This window comes from Schistocerca americana, chromosome 2 (assembly GCF_021461395.2).
Source record: "Schistocerca americana isolate TAMUIC-IGC-003095 chromosome 2, iqSchAmer2.1, whole genome shotgun sequence".
NCBI lineage: Eukaryota > Metazoa > Arthropoda > Insecta > Orthoptera > Acrididae > Schistocerca > Schistocerca americana.
The window spans coordinates 239,735,098-239,756,689 of record NC_060120.1 but is presented as its reverse complement, the minus strand read 5'-3'; the positions used below and the strand labels follow the sequence as shown (position 1 = coordinate 239,756,689).

The following is a 21,592-nucleotide window of genomic DNA, read 5'->3' as shown; positions in this document are numbered from 1 at the left end:
ATGTCCTGTGACTGCATTGAGCTATTTTTGTGTGCCACTACTTTCCGTTCGATTTGTAACCACTAAGCGGTTGACACAACAGGTGTTTGCTGCTTGTTGTGCAGGGATGGTGAACAGCAAGTCTGAGGGCGGGGCACGATGGTGCCTTGTTTGTCTGACCTATATCGAGACACAGTTCGATCGGATTGCTTCAAGCTGAACTGCTGAGGCCTCCCTTGCCTAATTAATACCGGCCGTTTTGTTTCGTGGGGCTCCACAAAGGCAACGCCTCCTCTGACGTGGTGTTTCGATTCAACTAAATCTTCACCACCCATACGAAACGGCATGTACGGCAACATCAGTCACCGAAATGAGATGTTGTCAGGACCTCGCTTAATGTTTTAAAAATACGAACATAGGAATAAGAAGAAATTAAATCTACGATCGTTTCTCTTTTAAGTGGTCTGATGAAGCTGTCTGGGATGGTTTTTTCCTTTCTAATTTGTTGTAGATATCACATGCAACATACTCTATAATCTATTTTGCCTGTTCCAGTGGTTATCTACCCCAACAGCTATACACTGTGCCAAATCTTCTACATTTACATTCACATCTCTGCGAGCTACCATATATTGCGTAGCTGAAATACTGAGAGTATTTTGTGTTCCGTTGTCACTTACCTCCTCTCCTACTCCAGTCGCCAACGCCCTGTAGGAAGCACGATTGTTGCTAAAATTCCGTGTGAGCTTGAGACACTCTAATTTTACCTACATGGTATTTTCGCAAGGAGGAACCAATATATTGGCTGATCGTTCTACGAACATGTTGTTCTTGTGGTCTTCAGTCCGGAGACTCGTTTGTTGTAGCTCTCCATGCTACTCTATCCTCTGCAAGCTGCTTCATCTCCCAGTACCTACTGCAACCTACATCCTTCTGAATCTGCTTAGTGTATTCATCTCTTGGTCTCCCCTTACGATTTTTACCCTCCACGCTGCCCTTCAGCATTAAATTGGTGATCTCTTTATGCCTCAGAACATTTCCTACCAGCCGATCCCTTCTTCTAATCAAGTTGTGCCACAAATTTCTCTTCTCCCCAATTCTGTTCAATACCTCCTCATTAGTTATGCGATCTACCCACTAATCTTCGGCATTCTTCTGTAGAACCACATTTCGAAAGCTTCTATTCTCTTCACGTCCAAATTGTTTATCGTCCATGTTTCACTTCCATACATGGCTGCACTCTTTAAAAATACTTTCAGAAACGACTTCCTGACACTTAAATCTATACTCGATGTTAACAAATTTCTCTTCTTTAGAAACGCTTTCCTTGCCATTGCCGGTCTACATTTTACATCCTCTCTACTTCGACCATCATCAGTTATTTTACTCCCCAAATAGCAAAACTCCTTTACCACTTTAAGTGTCTCATTTCTTAATCTAATTCCCTCAGCATCACCCGACATTCCGTTCAACTGCTCTTCTAGGTCCTTTGCTGTCTCTGACAGAATTACAATGTCATCAGTGAATCTCAAAGTTTTTATTCCTTCTCCATGGATTTTAATTCCTACTCCGAATTTTTCTTTTGTTTCCTTTACTGTTTGTGAATATACAGATTGAATAACATCGGGGATGGGGTATAACCCTGTCTCATGCCCTTCGACTCTTATAACTGCCATCTAGTTTCTGTACAAATTGTAAATATCCTTTCGCTCCCTGTATTTTTCCCCTGCCACCTTCAGAATTTGAAAGAGGGTATTCCAGTCGACATTGTAAAAAGCTTTCTCTAACTCTACAAACGCTAGAAACGTAGGTCTGCCTTTTCTTAATCTAGCTTCTAAAATAAGTCTTAGGGTCAGTATTGCCTCACTTGTTCCCATATTTCTACGGAATCCAAACTGATCTTGCCCAAGGTCGGCTTCTACCAGTTTTTCCATTCGTCTGTAAAGAATTCGCGTTAGTATTTTGCAGCCATGACCTATTAAGCTGATAGTTCAGTAATTGTCACATCTGTCAACACCTGCTTTCTTTGGGATTGGAATTATTATATTCTTCTTGAAGTCTGAGGGTATTTCGCCTGTCTCATATATCTTGCTCACCAGATGGTAGAGTTTTGTCAGGACTGGCTCTCCCAAGGCTGTCAGTAGTTCTAATGGAATGTTGTCTACTCCCGGGGCCTTGTTTCGACTCAGGTCTTTCAGTGCTGTGTCAAACTCTTCACGCAGTATCGTATCTCCCATTTCATCTTCATCTACATCCTCTTCCATTTCCATAATATTGTCCTCAAATACATCGCCCTTGTATAGACCCTCTATATACTATTTCCACCTTTCTGCTTTCCCTTCTTTGCTTAGAACTGGGTTTCCCTCTGAGCTCTTGCTATTCATACAAATGGTTCTCTTTTCTCCAAAGGTCTGTTTAATTTCCTGTAGGCAGCATGTATCTTACCCCTAGTGAGATATGCCTCTACATCCTTACATTTGTCCTCTAGCCATCCCTGCTTAGCCATTTTGCCCTTCCTGTCGATCTCATTTTTGAGACGTTTGTATTCCGTTTTTCCTGCTTCATTTACTGCATTTTTATATTTTCTCCTTTCATCAATTAAATTCAGTATATTTTCTGTTACCCAAGGATTTCTACAAGCCCTCGTCTTTTTACTTACATGATCGTCTGCTGCCTTCACTTTTTCATTCCTCAAAGAGACCCATTTCTTCCCCCAATTCCTGTCAATTGTTCCCTAATGCTCTCCCTGAAACTCTCTGCAAACTCTGGTTCTGTCAGCTTATCCAGGTCCCATCTACTTAAATTCCCCCTTCTTGCAGTTTCTTCAGTTTTAACCTACAGTTCATAACCAATAGATTGTGGTCTGAGTCCATTAACACACGGTCTCTGAATTTTAACAATAAACCAAACCACGATTCATTACGCCTCTCTTGCACCGTCTGCACAGGAGTTGGATGAGCGTCTCCGTCACGCTTCACGCTGACTAAATGAACTGTAACAAAATGTGGTACTCTTCTTTGGATATTCTCTAATTCTCCTATCAATCCTGTAAGGGACAGTGCCCAGAAAGACGGGCAAAATTCAGCTAGTGGTCGAACAAGGGGTTTGTAAGCAGTCTCTGTGCACTACACTTCTTGGGGATTCTTCTAATCAGTCTCTGACATCTGTTAGCAGGGTTTATTTTTATGTGGTCGTTCCACTTCAAATCACTTACAAAGTTCCATATATTCAATTGTCGTGCCTGGTTCCTGTGATTGTCGTGCAATCATGTTAATATTGCTGCTTATTTGTGCATAGTACTCCACATCTAAAGGTCAGCTGACAATTCCTGCCTCGAGGGTCGACCCTCTGCAGGTCTTCATGCGTTCCACTGCAATTTTATAGCGTTGCAACTTATCTCTTTACAATATTATCATCCGCGGAAAGCCTCAAGGAACTTCCCACGCTGGCCACCAGGACATTTATGTATGCTGTGCAAATTAGTGGTCCTATCTGTATTACTAAAAACGGGGCATTGTGAACAATTCTACTTGAAGGTTACCTATCTAACGGCTTCCAGGAGCAACAGACTTTGCTTTCGATACTTCACGAAATTATTAAAAAAATTTAAATTTCTAAAATACTGGCATGACCTACTCATTAAGAGTGATCTTACGTTACGTCTAACGCTAAATGTTGAACAGAATACGTCAAATATTAAGTTAAAAATGTGTAAACACAATGAGGCAGCGTAACTCACAGCGCACAATTTATCCAGACTATATTCATCCAGTATTTGAGAATGTGAGCACTCAGCGGCTTCCAAGAAAATATACACATAGTTTAGAACGTGTTCTAAACTTTTGTCGCCGACACCTCCCCCAAAACAATGAAACAAAAAACGTTTATCGCTAACAACATTTTCGCTGTTCGTGTAGGAAAACCTGAGCATCACTCATGAGATTTTAAATCATTATTTCCTTACTACCAACTCTATTCGCAACACGTATCGCACGTGGTATCCACATACACTCCTGGAAATGGAAAAAAGAACACATTGACACCGGTGTGTCAGACCCACCATACTTGCTCGGACACTGCGAGAGGGCTGTACAAGCAATGATCACACGCACTGCACAGCGGACACACCAGGAACCGCGGTGTTGGCCTTCAAATGGCGCTAGCTGCGCAGCATTTGTGCACCGCCGCCGTCAGTGTCAGCCAGTTTGCCGTGGCATACGGAGCTCCATCGCAGTCTTTAACACTGGTAGCATGCCGCGACAGCGTGGACGTGAACCGTATGTGCAGTTGACGGACTTTGAGCGAGGGCGTATAGTGGGCATGCAGGAGGCCGGGTGGACGTACCGCCGAATTGCTCAACACGTGGGGCGTGAGGTCTCCACAGTGCATCGATGTTGTCGCCAGTGGTCGGCGGAAGGTGCACGTGCCCGTCGACCTGGGACCGGACCGCAGCGACGCACGGATGCACGCCAAGACCGTAGGATCCTACGCAGTGCCGTAGGGGACCGCACCGCCACTTCCCAGCAAATTAGGGACACTGTTGCTCCTGGGGTATCGGCGAGGACCATTCGCAACCGTCTCCATGAAGCTGGGCTACGGTCCCGCACACCATTAGGCCGTCTTCCGCTCACGCCCCAACATCGTGCAGCCCGCCTCCAGTGGTGTCGCGACAGGCGTGAATGGAGGGACGAATGGAGACGTGTCGTCTTCAGCGATGAGAGTCGCTTCTGCCTTGGTGCCAATGATGGTCGTATGCGTGTTTGGCGCCGTGCAGGTGAGCGCCACAATCAGGACTGCATACGACCGAGGCACACAGGGCCAACACCCGGCATCATGGTGTGAGGAGCGATCTCCTACACTGGCCGTACACCACTGGTGATCGTCGAGGGGACACTGAATAGTGCACGGTACATCCAAACGGTCATCGAACCCATCGTTCCACCATTCCTAGACCGGCAAGGGAACTTGCTGTTCCAACAGGACAATACACGTCCGCATGTATACCGTGCCACCCAACGTGCTCTAGAAGGTGTAAGTCAACTACCCTAGCCAGCAAGATCTCCTGATCTGTCCCCCATTGAGCATGTTTGGGACTGGATGAAGCGTCGTCTCACGCGGTCTGCACGTCCAGCACGAACGCTGGTCCAACTGAGGCGCCAGGTGGAAATGGCATGGCAAGCCGTTCCACAGGACTACATCCAGCATCTGTACGATCGTCTCCATGGAAGAATAGCAGCCTGCATTGCTGCGAAAGGTGGATATACACTGTACTAGTGCCGACATTGTGCATGCTCTGTTGCCTGTGTCTATGTGCCTGTGTGTTCTGTCAGTGTGATCATGTGATGTATCTGACCCCAGGAATGTGTCAATAAAGTTTCCCCTTCCTGGGACAATGGATTCACGGTGTTCTTATTTCAATTTCCAGGAGTGTATAACACTGCATAGAGCTGCGGATCTATGTCATTTTACGATACATATTTCGGGAGATACGACTTTTTATACTTGAGAATTCGGTTTTTAAGGCTTCTGGGCTGGTACGTCTATTGGCAGCACTCTATTAGGGAACCTAATGTTAATTTTACGTCTTCCAGACACAAATTAACTGTATTTGGGCGGCACAAATCACGTGCTCTTCTAATGTTATATATTCTACCATGGGTTTTTAGCAAAAATTTATCTCCTACTTCTTTTTGTTCCTCTCAGATTGATACTTTGGCTGTCCACCACGTTTTACGTTCGTTTACGGAACCAAAATTCTGTTTTCTATTTCCCAGAGGTCTCATAGCTCACGTCACCTTTCCCTGCAATCCAGTTGTCCAGCTACACAGTTACAGGATCTTCTTCACAAATTTCGTGTACTTACCACCAGCACAAATGCATGCAGAAAAACCGCGTCCTTCCCTGTGCTAAATATCTCAGCTCCTCTCGACACAACACTTGCTGATTTCTGTTTATTTCTCTCTGAAATGCTAAATAGAAAGCAAGAATATTTGTTCTGCAATCATTTAGTTTTCTGACAAGAAGGTGATGTTCAGACAACACTTCTTTAATTCGCATTGTTCCAAAATTGTGTTGGCATCAGAATCTGCAACTCAATATATATTTGTGATTTGTTAGTTAAGATTTCCGTTAGTGTTGCAAATAATATTTTTGTTAGTAGTTAGTTTCAAACAATTTCGTTCGTTCTCAAACAGTTACCTACATTATAATGTACATTTCTACTAACAAAATTTGAACTGCAACACCTTCAAACACTTCGTGTGCACAGATTACAGCAGTACAACAAATCTGTTACGACGTGCATGCATTTGTAACGTTTCGCTTGCATCACTCTGGTTCCCAGAACTTCTGAAGATAGACGTTGACTGTGTATATTGTATCGCAGAGACAGTCCTTTTGACTGTTCAGAAATGTCACTAAACCCGCCCAAAGATGTAAACAACCATGCACGAGCAGCGCCTATTATACGGAGGGGGTCCGACAGCCGATCAGTTCCAGTCATTCCACCAGGAAGGAGGTACACGGCTCGTGCTGTCTGTAGTTCAACCATGCCTAGGAAGTCAATACCGCGGTTCGATCGTGTCCGCATTGTTACTTTGTGCCAGGAAGGGCTCTCAACAAGGGAAGTGTCCAGGCGTCTCGGAGTGAACCAAAGCGATGTTGTTCGGTCATGGAGGAGGTACAGAAAGAGAGGAACTGTCGTTGACATGCCTCGCTCAGGCCACCAAAGGACTACTACTGCAGTGGGTGACCGCTACCTACGGATTATCGCTCGGAGGAACCCTGAAAGTAACACCACCATGTTGAATAAGACGTTTTGCGCAACCACAGGACGCCGTGATACTACTCAAATTGTGCGCAATAGGCGCAACTTCACTCCCGACGTCCATGGCGCGGGCCATCTTTGCAACCACGACACCATGCAGCGCGGTACAGATGGGCCCAACAATGCCGAATGGACCGTTCTCTTCACCGATGAGTGTCGCATATGCCTTCAACCAGACAATCGTCGGCGACGTGTTTTTAGGTAACCCGGTCAGGCTGAACGTCTTAAAATGTTCAAATGTGTGTGAGTTCTTATGGGACGTAACTGCTAAGGTCAACAGTCCCTAAGCTTACACACTACTTAGCCTATTATCCTAAGGACAAACACACACAAACCCATGCCTGAGGGAGGACTCGAACCTCCGCCGGGACCAGCCGCACAATCCACGACTGCAGCGCGTTAGACCGCTCGGCTAACCCCGCGCTGAACGTCTTAGACACACAGTCCAGCAAGGTTGGTTGGTTGGTTGGTTGGTTGGTTGGTTGGTTGGTGTGGGGAAGGAGACCAGATAGCGAGGTCATCGGTCTCATCGGATTAGGGAAGGACGGGGAAGGAAGTCGGCCGTGCCCTTTGAAGGGAACCATCCCGGCATTTGCCTGGAGCGATTTAGGGAAATCACGGAAAACCTAAATCAGGATGGCCGGACGCGGGATTGAACCGTCGTCCTCCCGAATGTCCAGCAAGGTGGAGGTTCCCTGCTGTTTTGGGATGGCATTATGTGGGACCGACATACGCCGCTGGTGGCTGTGGAGGGCGCCGTAACGGCTGTGCGATACGTGAATGCCATCCTCCGACCGATAGTGCAACCATATCGGCAGAATATTGGCGAGGCATTCGTCGTTATGGACGAAAATTCGCGTTCCCATCGTGCACATCTTGTGAATGGCGTCCTTCAGGATAACGACATCGCTCGACCAGAGTGGCCAGCATGCTCCAGACGTGTACCCTATCACACATGCCTGGGATAGAGTGAAAAGGGCTGTTTATGAATGACATGTCCCACCAACCACTCTGACGGATCTACGCTGAATCGCCGTTGCGGAGTGGGACAATGTGGACCAACAGTGCCTTAGTGAACATGTGGACAGTAAGTCACAACGAATACAGGAATGCATCAATGCAAGAGGAGGTGCTACTGGGTATTAGAGGTACTGGTGTGTACAGCAGTCTGGGCCACCACCTCAAGGCCTCGTTATGTGGTGGTACAACATGGCTCAAATGGCTCTGAGCACTATGGGACTTAACATCTCTGGTCATCAGACCCCTAGAACTTAGAACTACTTAAACCTAACTAACCTAAGGACATCACACAACACCCAGCCATCACGAGGCAGAGAAAATCCCTGACCCCGCCGGGAATCGAACCCGGGAACCCGGGCGTGGGAAGCGAGAACGCTACCGCACGACCACGAGATGCGGGCAGGTACAACATGCAATGTGTAGATTTCATAACCAATAAAAAGGGCGGAAATGATGTTTACGTTGATCTCTATTCCAATTTTCTGTACAGGTGCCTGAACACTCAGAACCGAGGTGAAATTACTTGTGTGACATAAACAAAAGTTGGTAGGCGTATTTCTACACCTGAAAGATGATGTCTATTCAAATTTAAGCGCCAGTCGCATGAGAATGACAATAGTAGTACCGCTATGAGGCTGCAGATCAGGTTTGCCTTAAAATCATACTGCAATTGCAGGTGAGAGTTATCTTTGAGACTGAACTTGGTATGCTGATATTAGTCAACAATTCCTTTAAGGTGACAAAGACGCTATTACCAGCACCTCACTGACTTTGAACGAGGTTATGTAATAGGGCTACTGGAAGCTGGATATTCTTTCTGCGATACTGCAGAAAGACTTGGGAGAAATGTAGCCGCCGCACCCCATTGCAGGCAGCGGTGGGCACAATAAGATCCGCCTCCGGACGGCCGCTTGAGGGAAGACCGTAGTGATCGGCGTCTGGCTCTGGCGCATCGTAACTGCATCTGCAGCGGCAATCTGAGCAGCAGTTGGCACCACGGTAACGGAAGGTTACAGATCGGTTACTTCAAGGAGAGCTACGAATCAGACTCGCCTTAGCGTGAATTCCACTTACCCCAAATCGCCACCATTTCCGGCTTCAGTGGTGTCAAGCGAGGGTAGTGTGGAGGTCTGTTGTGGTTTCTGATGAAATCTGGTCCTGTCTCGGTGCCAGTGATGGTCGTGCGTTGGTTAAAGGAGGCCAGTTGAGGACCTGCAGGCAACATGTCTGCGTGCGAGACACTCTATCTACACCTGGAGTTATGCAATTCGTGTGAGAGCAAGAGCACTCTCTGAAAATCCAACGCACTCTGACTACAAAACTGGACGTCAGTCTGGTGATTCGACTTGTTATGCTGCCATTCACGTACAGCATTCCAGGGGATGTTCTCCAATAGGATAATAGCATTAACCGTCCCTGCATTGTCCGACCAAGCGCAACCATCATGGAACTCCATCCCACAAACTCACATCCGGCAGCTGTAAAGTACAATTCATGAACGTTTGCATGCTTCCATGCAACATTCTGGCGGTTACACCGGTCACTAATGTACCACCCTTTCTCATTTGCTAAGCATTATCTGGCGATTACTTTAACCTACGACCTTGCAATACTGATAACTTAAATAAGTTACCTAGACAAATGTCTTCACGAAATGTCATTAATTAACAGTAATCAGTTTCCGGTGTACATTTGTTTTTGAATCAGATCAATATAACAAATGTTATTTGGCTATATTACGATTCTCCTGATACAATCAAAATTCGTTACGCGTATTTGGTTGTTTATACATACGAATTTGACACGCACATTCCGATGATGGCTCTGAGCACTATGGGACTTTACATCTGAGGTCATCAGTCCCCTAGAACTCAGAACTACTTAAACCTAACTAACCTAAGGACATCACACAAATCCATGCCCGAGACAGGATTCGAACCTGCGACCGTAGCGGTCGCGCGGTTCCAGACTGAAGTGCCTAGAACCGCTCGGCTACATCGGTCTGCATTTCCGATGTTTATTATGTGTTCATGTACCCTGTCTCTCAGAGACCATAAGGTTACATCTAAATACAAAGATGTTGTATTGACAAAAGTCTCATACATTATCGTATTATTTTATTTATTACTGATATGTTATAAGCTAACTGCTTTACTAGATTGTGAATCATTTTTAAAAAGAACAGGAAAGTTATTCTATTTAAATTCGGACTGTTCCGTTCATATCTTTCTGGTTTTTCCAGTGTGCCTGACTTCATTCCTATAGACTCTATGTGCAAAATATTCATAGTTCTCTCAATATCACCTGCTCTTTTTTATGTCTATGGTTTGTGTTATTTTCAATTCGGACGGAAACCTTACTTATAAATCACTTCTTTAATCGTTCTGTATATTATTCCAGTAAGCATTTTACTGGGGTGAGTCGTTCCGACTGGTCACCTGATTCACCGTTGACCCGACATTTTGTATCGTTCTATAATCTAGGATTTTTTTCCAACGTGAAGGCAGCCTGTGCACTCCGTCCACAAGAGCATACATTGTCGGGACAACGAACCGAACGTGCGCCGTCGTTGACAACCACTTTTGTTGTTAAATAACATCAATAAACATAAGCCTGTAGATTTTCGTAGCCGTTGTCACCGGTAACAGCAAGCGAAGAAAAACCAGTGAACATCCGAGGAGACACAAAAATTATAGTATTTTGGATTCCCACACTCTTTCGGTATCTGCTTTAGGCCGAGCGGTTCTAGGCGCTACAGTCTGGAACCGCGCGACCGCTACGGTCGCAGGTTCGAATCCTGACTCGGGCATGGATGTGTTTGATGTCCTTAGGTTAATTTAGGTGTAAGTAGTTCTAAGTCTAGGGGACTGATGACCTCAGATGTTAAGTCCCATAGTGCTCAGAGCCATTTTAGGTATTTACCCAATGACGACGACCCGTCAATAGGAGCCTGACGACTTCTATCCCGTCACTCCACTTCTCCGAAAAAGCGCGGGAAACATAACCTTTTGTAAGTGAAAGCTACACTGTTTTTCGACAGTGTTCAGCCAGGCAGGTACACCAGTGTAATCGTGAAGAAGATCATAATAGAGCGATCGAAACGTCCAGCAATGAACAAGTTTTAAGGGGAATTCGACGCCACCTTACGACTCAGATCTTATCATTGGCATTAATGAATGTTTCTTTTAGGTCGGCAAGCTTATGTCAGGAGAACAAACTTATTCAAGCGCAGTCATTCACAACCACGTCGGTTCATGTTTCTTATTCATCCTTTCGTTTCGAAACTCTTGCAGTGTCCGTGCTTGAGAACTAAGTTACCAGATTTCCAGTTATTACGTGAACGGCTGTTTGTACACAGGGTGTCTCGGGAGAAATGGCCAATATTCAGGGATATGACAGAAACGATCATTCAAAGCAAGAAGTCCAGTAAACATGAGCTCCAAACTGCATATCTTAAGAGCCATAGCAAGTTTTTTTTCCAGTAGAAGTGATGTGTTTCACAGTAGCGAAGACGTACAAGCGCTCATAGCTCATAAGACAGGCATAACCAATTTTTTTTTTTTTTTTTTTTTTTTATTTTTATTTTTTTTTTTTTTTTTGAAAGATCGTTCCCATCGTATCTCTCAATACTGAATGTTTGTCCTGGGACACCCTGTTATACTGGTCAAATATGGAAGACTTTTAAAACAAAATATTCAGGACACCTTAGAGGTCTAAAAAGTAACAGCTCCCGTGGTACATTTGTTGACCATTTAATAACCCACAACCATCAACCAGTTAAAATAGAAACAGCTGTAAAAGAACTAAAATCCAGCCACAGCCTATACTGTAAATTTTAAAACAAAAAAAATTTCCACATACGGAAACTTTAGCAGAAGGAAAAGCTCATAAACTACTACACTACACAATTCAGTGGCACACTAATTGATTCATTAAAGGAACTGTACAAAAACGACACAAACAGGTAAAGAAACACACACACACACACACACACACACACACACACACACACACACATGCGTACACGATGAGAAAGAGAGAAAGTAAAAAAGGTTAAATTTGACGCCGAACTGAAATGAGAACAAGTTAACATCAATAGGCACTGGATACACAGCAGCGATATAAACAGTCTGTTCTGGAAAGCGAAAAAGTGTAACTTGCGAGTGAAATACCACAAAACACGTACTGTATTTGTGTGTGCGTTCCAACAACAAATAATAATGCAGGTGAGGATACAACAGACAAGAATGTAGCTGCGAACGAATAACTCAAAGCTAACTGTAAATAGTCACAAAGTATAATCTAGAAATATTTTCGCACATAAAATTGCATTTATAGATGAAGTGAAACGTTAGCTCACCAATCAACCTCACAGCAACGCCGATTCATAAAAATGGTTCAAATGGATCTGAGCACTATGGGACTTAACTTCTGAGGTCATCAATCCCCTAGAACTTAGAACTACTTGAACCTAACTAACCTAAGGACATCACACACATCCATGCCCGAGGCAGGATTCGAACCTGCGACCGTAGCGGTCGCCCGGTGCCAGACTGTAGCGCCTAGAACCGCTCGGCCACTCCGGCCGGCGCCGTTTCATAGCAGATGGGAAGCTGCCAATAAGTGGTAATGTAAACAGGGCTGGTTCTACATAACCCGACAATGTGGAAATCAGACAAAAACAGAAAGTATTTTTTGCATAATTTTGTTTCAACAATTATTACTTAACACATGTTTACATTTTATAGAGCTTAATAAATGTACCGACTGACGATGGCAAAGAGGTGTTGAAACTTTACTGTGTTCCTATGAAAAAAGTTGTTTTGCATAATAGGCGGACCTGAAATCCAACAATGAAGAATGTTTGGCTTCAGATGGTCACGAATGCAGAAGCAACAAGGCTAAATCTTGGGTGTCTATAACAGGTGTTAATGCTCGGAACATTGTCCATTGGGATGGTTCGTACGGTAGAGCAATAATGATGATTTTAAAAAAATGGCTCTGAGCACTATGGGACTTAACATCTATGGTCATCAGTCCCCTAGAACTTAGAACTACTTAAACCTAACTAACCTAAGGACAGCACACAACACCCAGTCATCCCGCCGGGAATCGAACCCGGGAACCCGGGCGTGGGAAGCGAGAACGCTACCGCACGACCACGAGCTGCGGACGATAATGATTTAGTTTAGTCTCAATGCAAACTGGCAGTCTGCAGTTTGGCAAAGTAGACACAAATCTCTCTATAAATACGACGGTAGAAACTGTTCCCGAAAGAACAGTTACCGTGGATGACCATGCAGCTTTGCTAGAAATGAAATGGTAATTAATTGGACACCCTAGCTGCAAGCAGGCGTTGATACACTTCATTGGGGACATGTTGAAAATGTTCAACATGTCCCCAATGAAGTGTATCAACGCCTGCTTGCAGCTAGGGTGTCCAATTAATTACCATTTCACTTCTAGCAAAGCTGCATGGTCATCCACGGTAACTGTTCTTTCGGGAACAGATTCTACCGTCATATATATAGTTAAAAATATGGGTTCCCGGCCTTTGACCTTCTTGTGCGAACGCACACGCTATGCCCGAACTCGTACGGGACTTGGTAGATTAATCTGCCACGAGTAATGAGTATGATAGGCAAACATCTATTAGGCGCACTACGAATGTAGTGTTGTGGACATGTGGATCTCACGGGGAGCGTGCAAGGGATCAGTCCCTGCAGACGCACTATCCTCTGTGCCCGCGGTGGCTCAGATGGATAGAGCGTCTGCCATGTAAGCAGGAGATCCCGGGTTCGAGTCCCGGTCGGGGCACACATTTTCAACATGTCCCCAATGAAGTGTATCAACGCCTGCTTGCAGCTAGAGTGTCCAATTAATTACTATTTCACAAATCTCTCTGCTGTGCACAGCTATGTTATGCTAAAACAGGGAACCTGCCTTCCACTATCCTGTCCCAAATGAAACCAAAGAATCAGAAGTAATTTCCTGCTGGCAGGGTGAAATGAAGTCTTGACTTTCTGCTTGATCACAATTCACGTGATTAACGCTACACTTAGAATTACAACACAGGAACTCTCCTAACAGCACTTCTCGGATAAATGACATACTAAGACCTGAATGATACAAATACGGCGGTTGTTATAAAAATATGGAAACACCAAAAACAATATAAAATACCATGCCCAATACAGTGTAGGAAACCCGTTGGCATTCAAAACAGTTTCCAGTCGCCTCGGCATGGACAAACACAGATCGTGCAAGGTTTCCAAGGGAGTCTTCTATCATTCTTGCTGCAAAATAGTGACAAGTTTGCGTAACAAAGATGAAGGTCGATACTGAACACGCACCCTTCTCTCTGGAGCGAACCACAAGGGAAAAATAATACTGAGATCTGGTGACAGAGGTGAACAAGTGAGATGCGAAGATCCATCTTCGTGTTCACAAACCCAGCGCTGAACAATGCGAGCTGCGTGAACAGGGGTCATGTCTTCTGGAACACAGCATCACCACTGGGGAACAAACATTGTTCTGTAGGATGGAACTGATCAGCCAAAATCGTCACACGATCTTTGGCAATAATTGCAATGTAACCATGGGGCCCTTGGAATACCACGATATGGCTTTCCAAATCATGAACTGGACAACCGCCAAGTTCCTCTCGGGACATAAACTCTCCTAGAAGTTGGCAACAGTAAGAAACAAGACTCGTACGAGCAAATTACTTTCTTTCATTGGTATACATTCTAGTGTTATGTCTTTGGCACCACATTTTCCTCGAACGGGCATTTGCATCACTGATGAGTGGCTTTGGATTTCCAGATCACCCTGCTATTAACTGCTTATGAAGCTCCCTTCGTGCTGTTTAAATGCTAACAGGGTTCGCGAATGCCAGTTCTGTAGCGGCTTTTGCAGCTGTCGTCCCCTTATGTTTCGTCTCAGTCCTCTTCAGTGACCGTATGTCACAATCACTTAACACACGCTTTCGCCTGCGTAGTGATTTCCGCTTTGCCAGTATGCGTTATAAATCTTCAATACGGTGCCTTTTGAAACACAAAACACTTTGGCTACCATTTTTGTGGGACCACTCACCATACAAGAACCAACAATTTGCGCTCGATCGAGTTCTGTTAACTCCGGACACAATGCTCGTAACTGAACAGAACGCTGTTCTGACCTTGACTGACACTTCTGACGTATTGAACCTTACACAGGTGAGATTCGTCGTCAAATACAACAGCGCAATCTACAGGCTTGCCTCTCATGTGAATTTAGGTTCAAACTTGCGTTTCTCGCGTTGTTTCCTTTTTTTTTTTTTTTTTTTTTAAGCCCTGTACAAACAGGGCACACCGACTGAATACTTTAGTTACAATGAAATGGCAGCAAAGTCTGACTACTTCACAGAACATGAATACGTAATGGAAATCAAGGTTAAATAAAGCTTGAGGTATAGCGCCGAGGATTGGGTTGGGTTGGGTTGATTTTGTGGAAGAGACCTAACAGTTAGGTCATCGGTCTCATCGGATTAGGGAAGGATGGAGAAGGAAGTCGGCCGTGCCCTTTCAAAGGAACCATCCCTGCATTTGCCTGAAGCGATAGGGAAATCATGGAAAACCTAAGCGCCGAGGAGAGTGATATGGTGATTTGATTATACATTTGGTCTCACCTAAGAGGCAGGGTCTTAACTACGGATAGACTATTTAGTATAGGCTACAGTGTAGGAGCACAAAGGTGTCCGCACTACAAAAATTAAAAAAAAAATGATTTCAAGACTGTGACGCTGATGATCTTATAATCTTAAAAGTCGTAGACGTGATTATTTTACGTGGGCTTATTTGGATGAATTTTTCAGTGAACAGCACTTCCTTGTGTAAAATTACCAGTGGCACACGGTTAAAGTCGTGGCCCTCCATTTGGAAATATCGTTGAAATGTTTAAAAAATGTCGAACGGAATTTCGGTAGTTTGAAATGAGTCAGATTTCGCTGAAAGTCGGTTTCATTCCTACCTCATTTCATTCAAACGAGAACCCACGAAACGTCTAACGTTGTTTTCCTACCATCTAGGTTTCTGTCACTTATGATCACAAACATCAGTGGGGAAAGGTTATATTCAAAACCAAAGACGATCAGAAACATATTTAGAATCTCCACATTGCAAGACAGGCTCAACGCTTTAGCCTCATTCAGTGACCTTTTAAAGCAACTAATTTACATAGACAAAGCACGCAGGCGCATTAATGTGAAGTGTCGGCCCAAACCAATTGGATTGATTGATAGTTTGGTTTTAAGGCTGATTCTTTCTGAAAATATTGCATTGGAAGTAAATAAAAGTAAAATTTGTTTGATTGAAACATACCTTTTTACCGTGAATTTTGCTAACAAACATATTTACTTATAGATAAGGTATGTTATTTTTAATACTAAAACACGATTTTTGTACTGACATGAAACCCCCACGTTTTACTGCTATTTTGAAAAATATGGTTGTTCATACCTTGAAGATTCCAGTTCCTTTCATTTTTTTATCCTCATCTAATCATTAAAGCATTAAATTGCATAGTAAAATTTTGTCGAAGTAAATAGCAAACGTTAAATGCTCCGTTATAAACTTTGATTCTAAAACTACTCTAAAATGCAACTCTTGTGGGTTAATTATCATAAAATTTCCCCAGATAGAGCCTGCATAACGCTTTCATCCTAGGGGATACGGATCCTGAAAGGGCCGAGCCGAGGGGCAGATTGGAAATCTTGTATCTTGTTGACGGTCAAAGATGCGTATCTGTTGTAATGTCATTTATCTTCATTATGTGTAACTATTGTGAGTTCCGTACACTGACGACAGCCTTAGAAGTGCCGCTCATATGTATGTGCGAGCAAGGAAGCTACTCTGAAGAAACAGTGTCAAGCACGAATAATCGTAAATATTACACGGACTACAACTTAGTTTGGTGTGCAGCTGCCGCACACTAACTAGTTAAAATACTTACCAAGCTGTACTAGCTTTCATGTACTAAGCATTAGTCTGCATTTGTGTGAGCTACAGGGACGTGTTCTACACACGAATTCAACTTGTAAATACGCGTTGGCGCCCCTCGCGGGCTTTCGTGTAGGCTATCCCCACTCCCTGCGTCCGAGTACAGCTACGAGGGCTGTCCAGAAAGTAAGTTACGATTGATCGCGAAATGAAAATCACAGTGAAAATCAGAAATGTTTCATTTGTAACAGTTAGCTACACCTTTCAGCTACTTCTCTACGTAGTCGCCGTTCTGACTCAGACATTCGTCGTAGCGTTGTACCAACTTTCCAATACCCTCATCATAGAAGGCAGCCGTCAGTGCTTTCCGCCAATTCTCTACGCTTGCCTAAAGCTCGTTGTCTGTGCCGAAATGTTGTCTGCATAGCCAGCGGTTCGTTTCAACAGAGATGAAAATCAGTGGGAGACAAGTACGGGCTGTATTGTGGGTAACCAAACATTTCCAATTGAAACGATACAGGAACATCTTCATTGCCCCTGCAGAACGAGGCTGAGAATTGTCTTGAAGAAGAAACCGCACGACAGTTATGTAATGTTGGTTGCATAGCTTCAGGGGAAAATTCTCACCAGGCACTCGTACTTGGCGGGAGACACTATTTTCTATAACATTTTTAAGCGCTCACTGAGAGCTCAGGAATGAAAAGAGCGACATAATTCTACCTAGAGTCATACTAGAGACACTGCCCAACACATCATTGCAAAGCGTTATCGGATTTTCATAGTCGTTTCCATTTCGCGACCGATCGTAACTTACTTTCTGGACAGCCCCCGTAACTTACTTGCTTTTTCTGCAAACTCGCATACGGCTGGTGACCTCGTCTCCAAGATCCTGAAAGTTCAACGAATCGCCGCTCTTCCATCTGCTCTTAGCGTCACCGTCACCTGATGAAATGTAGTGTATTAGCCTTGTTAACTCCGTTACGTGTAATGATATTTTTATTCTTGTTTGTTTTGATTCAAGGTTTAATTATCGGTTTATGTACTTACGTTAGCCGACCGCTGTGGCCGAGCGGTTATAGGCGCTTCAGTCTGGAACGGCGCGCCGCTACGGTCATAGGTTCGAATCCTGCCTCGGGCATGGATGTGTGTGATGTTCTTAGGTTAGCTAAGGTTTAAGTAGCTCTAGGTTCTAGGGGACTTATGACCTCAGATTTTAAGTCCCATAGTGCTCAGAGCCATTTAAACATTTTACAAGATTTTATATGGTTCAGTGGATACTAGCACTCCCTGTGTGCATATTTTTTACAAAAGTTCTTTGTACATCAGCGCTACTACTTTTTATTTACGCGTGATTAATTCTCTTCTAGCCATAAATGTAATGGGTGACCTCTGTCGCGTATAATTTGTATGATTAGCAATTTAATAATCTGATGCCTGGTACTCATTGCGTATATTACGTACTAGCTGAGTACTCGGCATTGCCCAGGTATGTGTATACAGTCTCCTCTGCCCCTCCGTCTCTGTCCACTTCTTTCTCTCCCTTCTCTCTCTCTCTCTCTCTCTCTCTCTCTCTCTCTCTCTCTCTCTCTCTCTCTCTCTCTCTCCACCTGTCCATCTCCACACGCGCCCCTCTCTGTCCATCTGTTACTCTTTCCTCATTTTGTCCACCTCCTCCTACCGCCTCTCTGTCCATCTCCTCTTGGTCTTCTTCATCTCTTCCTCGTTCCTGTGTCTGTCCGTCTCCCCCTCCCCCTCACTCTGTGTCGCATAATGATATAATTTTGTAGGTACATTCAGTGGCATACGCGAATACTGTATGCTAAATGTTTGAAATCATATATAAAGTTTGCTGCAAGTCATTAACTGCTGTAGTTCTCAAATACCCGATGAACAAAATCTAGGTATTCGCGAGTTGTGCCCTACACTTCCTTTTCGACCCCACCCTTATCTCTTTAACAGAAAGGCGATTTTTACCCAGCAGCAATTCTTTCCAGACACTATGTGGTGTGTGTACCAAATACGATTGAAATCAGTCCAATGATTTCGGAGGAGATGTCCAACATAGTACCTACATACATATCTATAATATCTATGAATATCTTTTCTGTTCCTGATCCGATTTTGATGAAATATATACCATACGGTGCCCCCAGCTACGCTGAAGTTACCAGTGAAAACCCCACAAAACTCTGTCTAGTAGTTTTGTAGATTAGCATGTTGAGATAGACAGACGAGAAAATTTTAGTAAAATTTTAAAACACAAATTTTTTTTCGTGATCCGATTTTGATGACTAAGTAAACGGTGCCCCAACTATTCTCAGGTTATCGTTGAAAAGTCCATGAAAATTCGTTTAGTAGTTTTGGAGATTAGTGTGTTCAAAAACAGACACGACGATTTTACAGATTTATTATTATATTTTCCGCTTCTTTAACGAAGGTATGTAGTAGCTCCAACGCTAAACTGTTTTATATTTCTTTCATTAAACTTGTTCCTTTTTTCTGTTGTTCAGTCTTTGTACATTTGTTTCAACACACTCCTTTTATCGCACTCCATTTATATATGTATTTTGTGCCGGCTGTTTCGAGGACGCTGTCGTCCGATCCTCATTTGACGTCGACTTGTCTGTGATTTGAGCCAACTTGTAATTTCTGAAGATGACAGAGTAAACTGATGACTCCAGTAAAGTGAAGCTAATGAAAGTTTCGTGTGGATGATGACTGATTTTCAACTTTGTTAGATGAGTATTCACAGCAGATGCTGAACTACAGCTATGGACAAAATTATGATATTACAACCTGCTGAAACTCCTACGGATGTCCATGTCCAAAACATTGATTGTTTCAGTTAACACAAACATTCGACTCTCATCTAGTCGTTGCACAGGGACTAAGTCAAAATTGCGGAACGCGGCTATCTCTCTCTCGGCGCACGCTTTGCTCCATGGCGATGACTTGTATTTGGACTGCTGATTTCCTGTCGGAAACGTCGTCGGCGTGAACGATGATCATCGGCAGGTGTTCTGTGATTGAACGACTGAGCTCTATGAAACTGGAACTGCTCGTTTAGCCGGCGAACTCGCGCTGCATCCTTGTTTTATCAGTGACATCACACTACGCACTATTTGTTCCACACAACTGCTGACGTTGAACACAGTTCGTGTATAGCTGTTGTAAGCCACTGGAATTGCTTGCGGTCTGGCTCCGCCTACCGATCAGGCTGTCCCGTGCAACCGAGCTAGCTAGAGGGAAGGCTAGTCTGCAGTGGAGTTGTGAGCACGCGACTCCCGGTTAGGGATGGGAAAAACCAACCAGTTAAAATCAATACCGTTATATACTAAGATGGTATCTGTTCTTTCGGGCACTGTTTGTGCATTCGCACAGAAGAAGAAGATGGTCAATTGGCCGGTGAGCCTGAACTGTATATATACTAAGATGGTATCTGTTTTTTCGGACATGTTCCCGAACTCTTACGGGAATCGGCAACGCGCCACGAGTAATGAGTATAATGCGCGGGGGCACTAAGAATGTAGTGCGGGACAATACGTTGAGAATGTGGGTTTCGCGGGAGGCGTGCCAGAGATAAATCTCTGCAGTCGCGCTATCCTCTGTGTCCTCGGTGGCTCAGATGGACCGCCGGCACGGTTAACTCAGCGTGTTCGGTCAGAGGGTTAGGTGCCCTCTGTAATAAAAAAACTGAGATAATTGATCAACGACGAACTGAAACGGGTGTCTTGCGACGTCCACCATGAGCAGAAGCAACGAACAAAATGAGATTTTATAAAAAAAAAAAAAAAATGGATAGAGCGTCTGCAGATCCCGGGTTCGAGTCCCGGTCGGGGCACACATTTTCATCTGTCCTCGTTGACGTATGTCAACGCCTGTAAACAGCTAAGAGTTTTCATTTCATTGTATTTTCATCAATACCGTTGTTATAGTTCTGAATAACCGGTGTCTTCCTGTATTTGTTTGGTGTCGGCTATATCATTTTTTACCTAATAAACGAAGAAAAACCCGAAGTACCAATTAGCCACAGTAGCAGTACTGAAGATTTTCGTTTTTAAATGTATCTTTTTTTAAGGAGTAATTTTTATTCGTAAAATTTCCGTTGATTTGAAATATTACAGAAAATTTGAAAAGCGGTCAGTGCTATTTTAATAAGAGAAACGAGCAGCAAACACGTCACATAAGAACTGGCACAGCGTTACTGACAGTTTACTGTCCCTTTTGCCGTGTGTCATGGCTTAAGGTATGCATGTACGTGTTGAGTGCAAGACTTTTCCCCACCTGGTCGATACGGTACTTTCTCGCTGTCGTCGCCAGACATCCGTTATACTACAGGGTGGTACCGACCCTAGTCTGGAAATATTTTTACGAAGTGATGTAGCAATGAAATAATGTAGCAATGAAATACAAAGCTTCATTTGTTATTAGAGATTAAAAATTTGTCAACCATTTCTACGAAACAATAAAAGAGGATGGAAATTATGGTAACAGTAATAAATTAAAAACTTAACAACACTTCTTTCATAGCTTTGCTGCCTGTGATTACAGAATATGCCTTTATCTTCCTGTACTCCTCTGAAATGGGCAAATTAACTTGGAAAACAGAGTTCTTCAATCTCAATTTTCACACTTTACGACTGACTATCCGTAATGTCCAAATATTAGTATGACCCGATTACAACATGATTTTTGAGCATAGTTTCAAACAAAATCACTGGAAGACTACTTGTGATTTTTTTGTAACATTCACCGGCTTATCACTTTTAGGCAAAAGCAGCACATAGTT

General features: G+C 43.8%; 1 long non-coding RNA gene and 1 other non-coding gene across 2 annotated transcripts in view; both read left to right on the top strand.

The window, feature by feature from the left end:
* LOC124589872 overlaps positions 1-21,592 on the top strand; it is an 822,095-nt gene that overhangs the window by 310,623 nt on the left and 489,880 nt on the right. The gene's annotated exons all lie outside the window — the stretch shown is intronic.
* On the top strand, positions 13,568-13,642 carry Trnat-ugu. Its single transcript has one exon. It is a non-coding gene; the product is annotated as a tRNA-Thr (tRNA).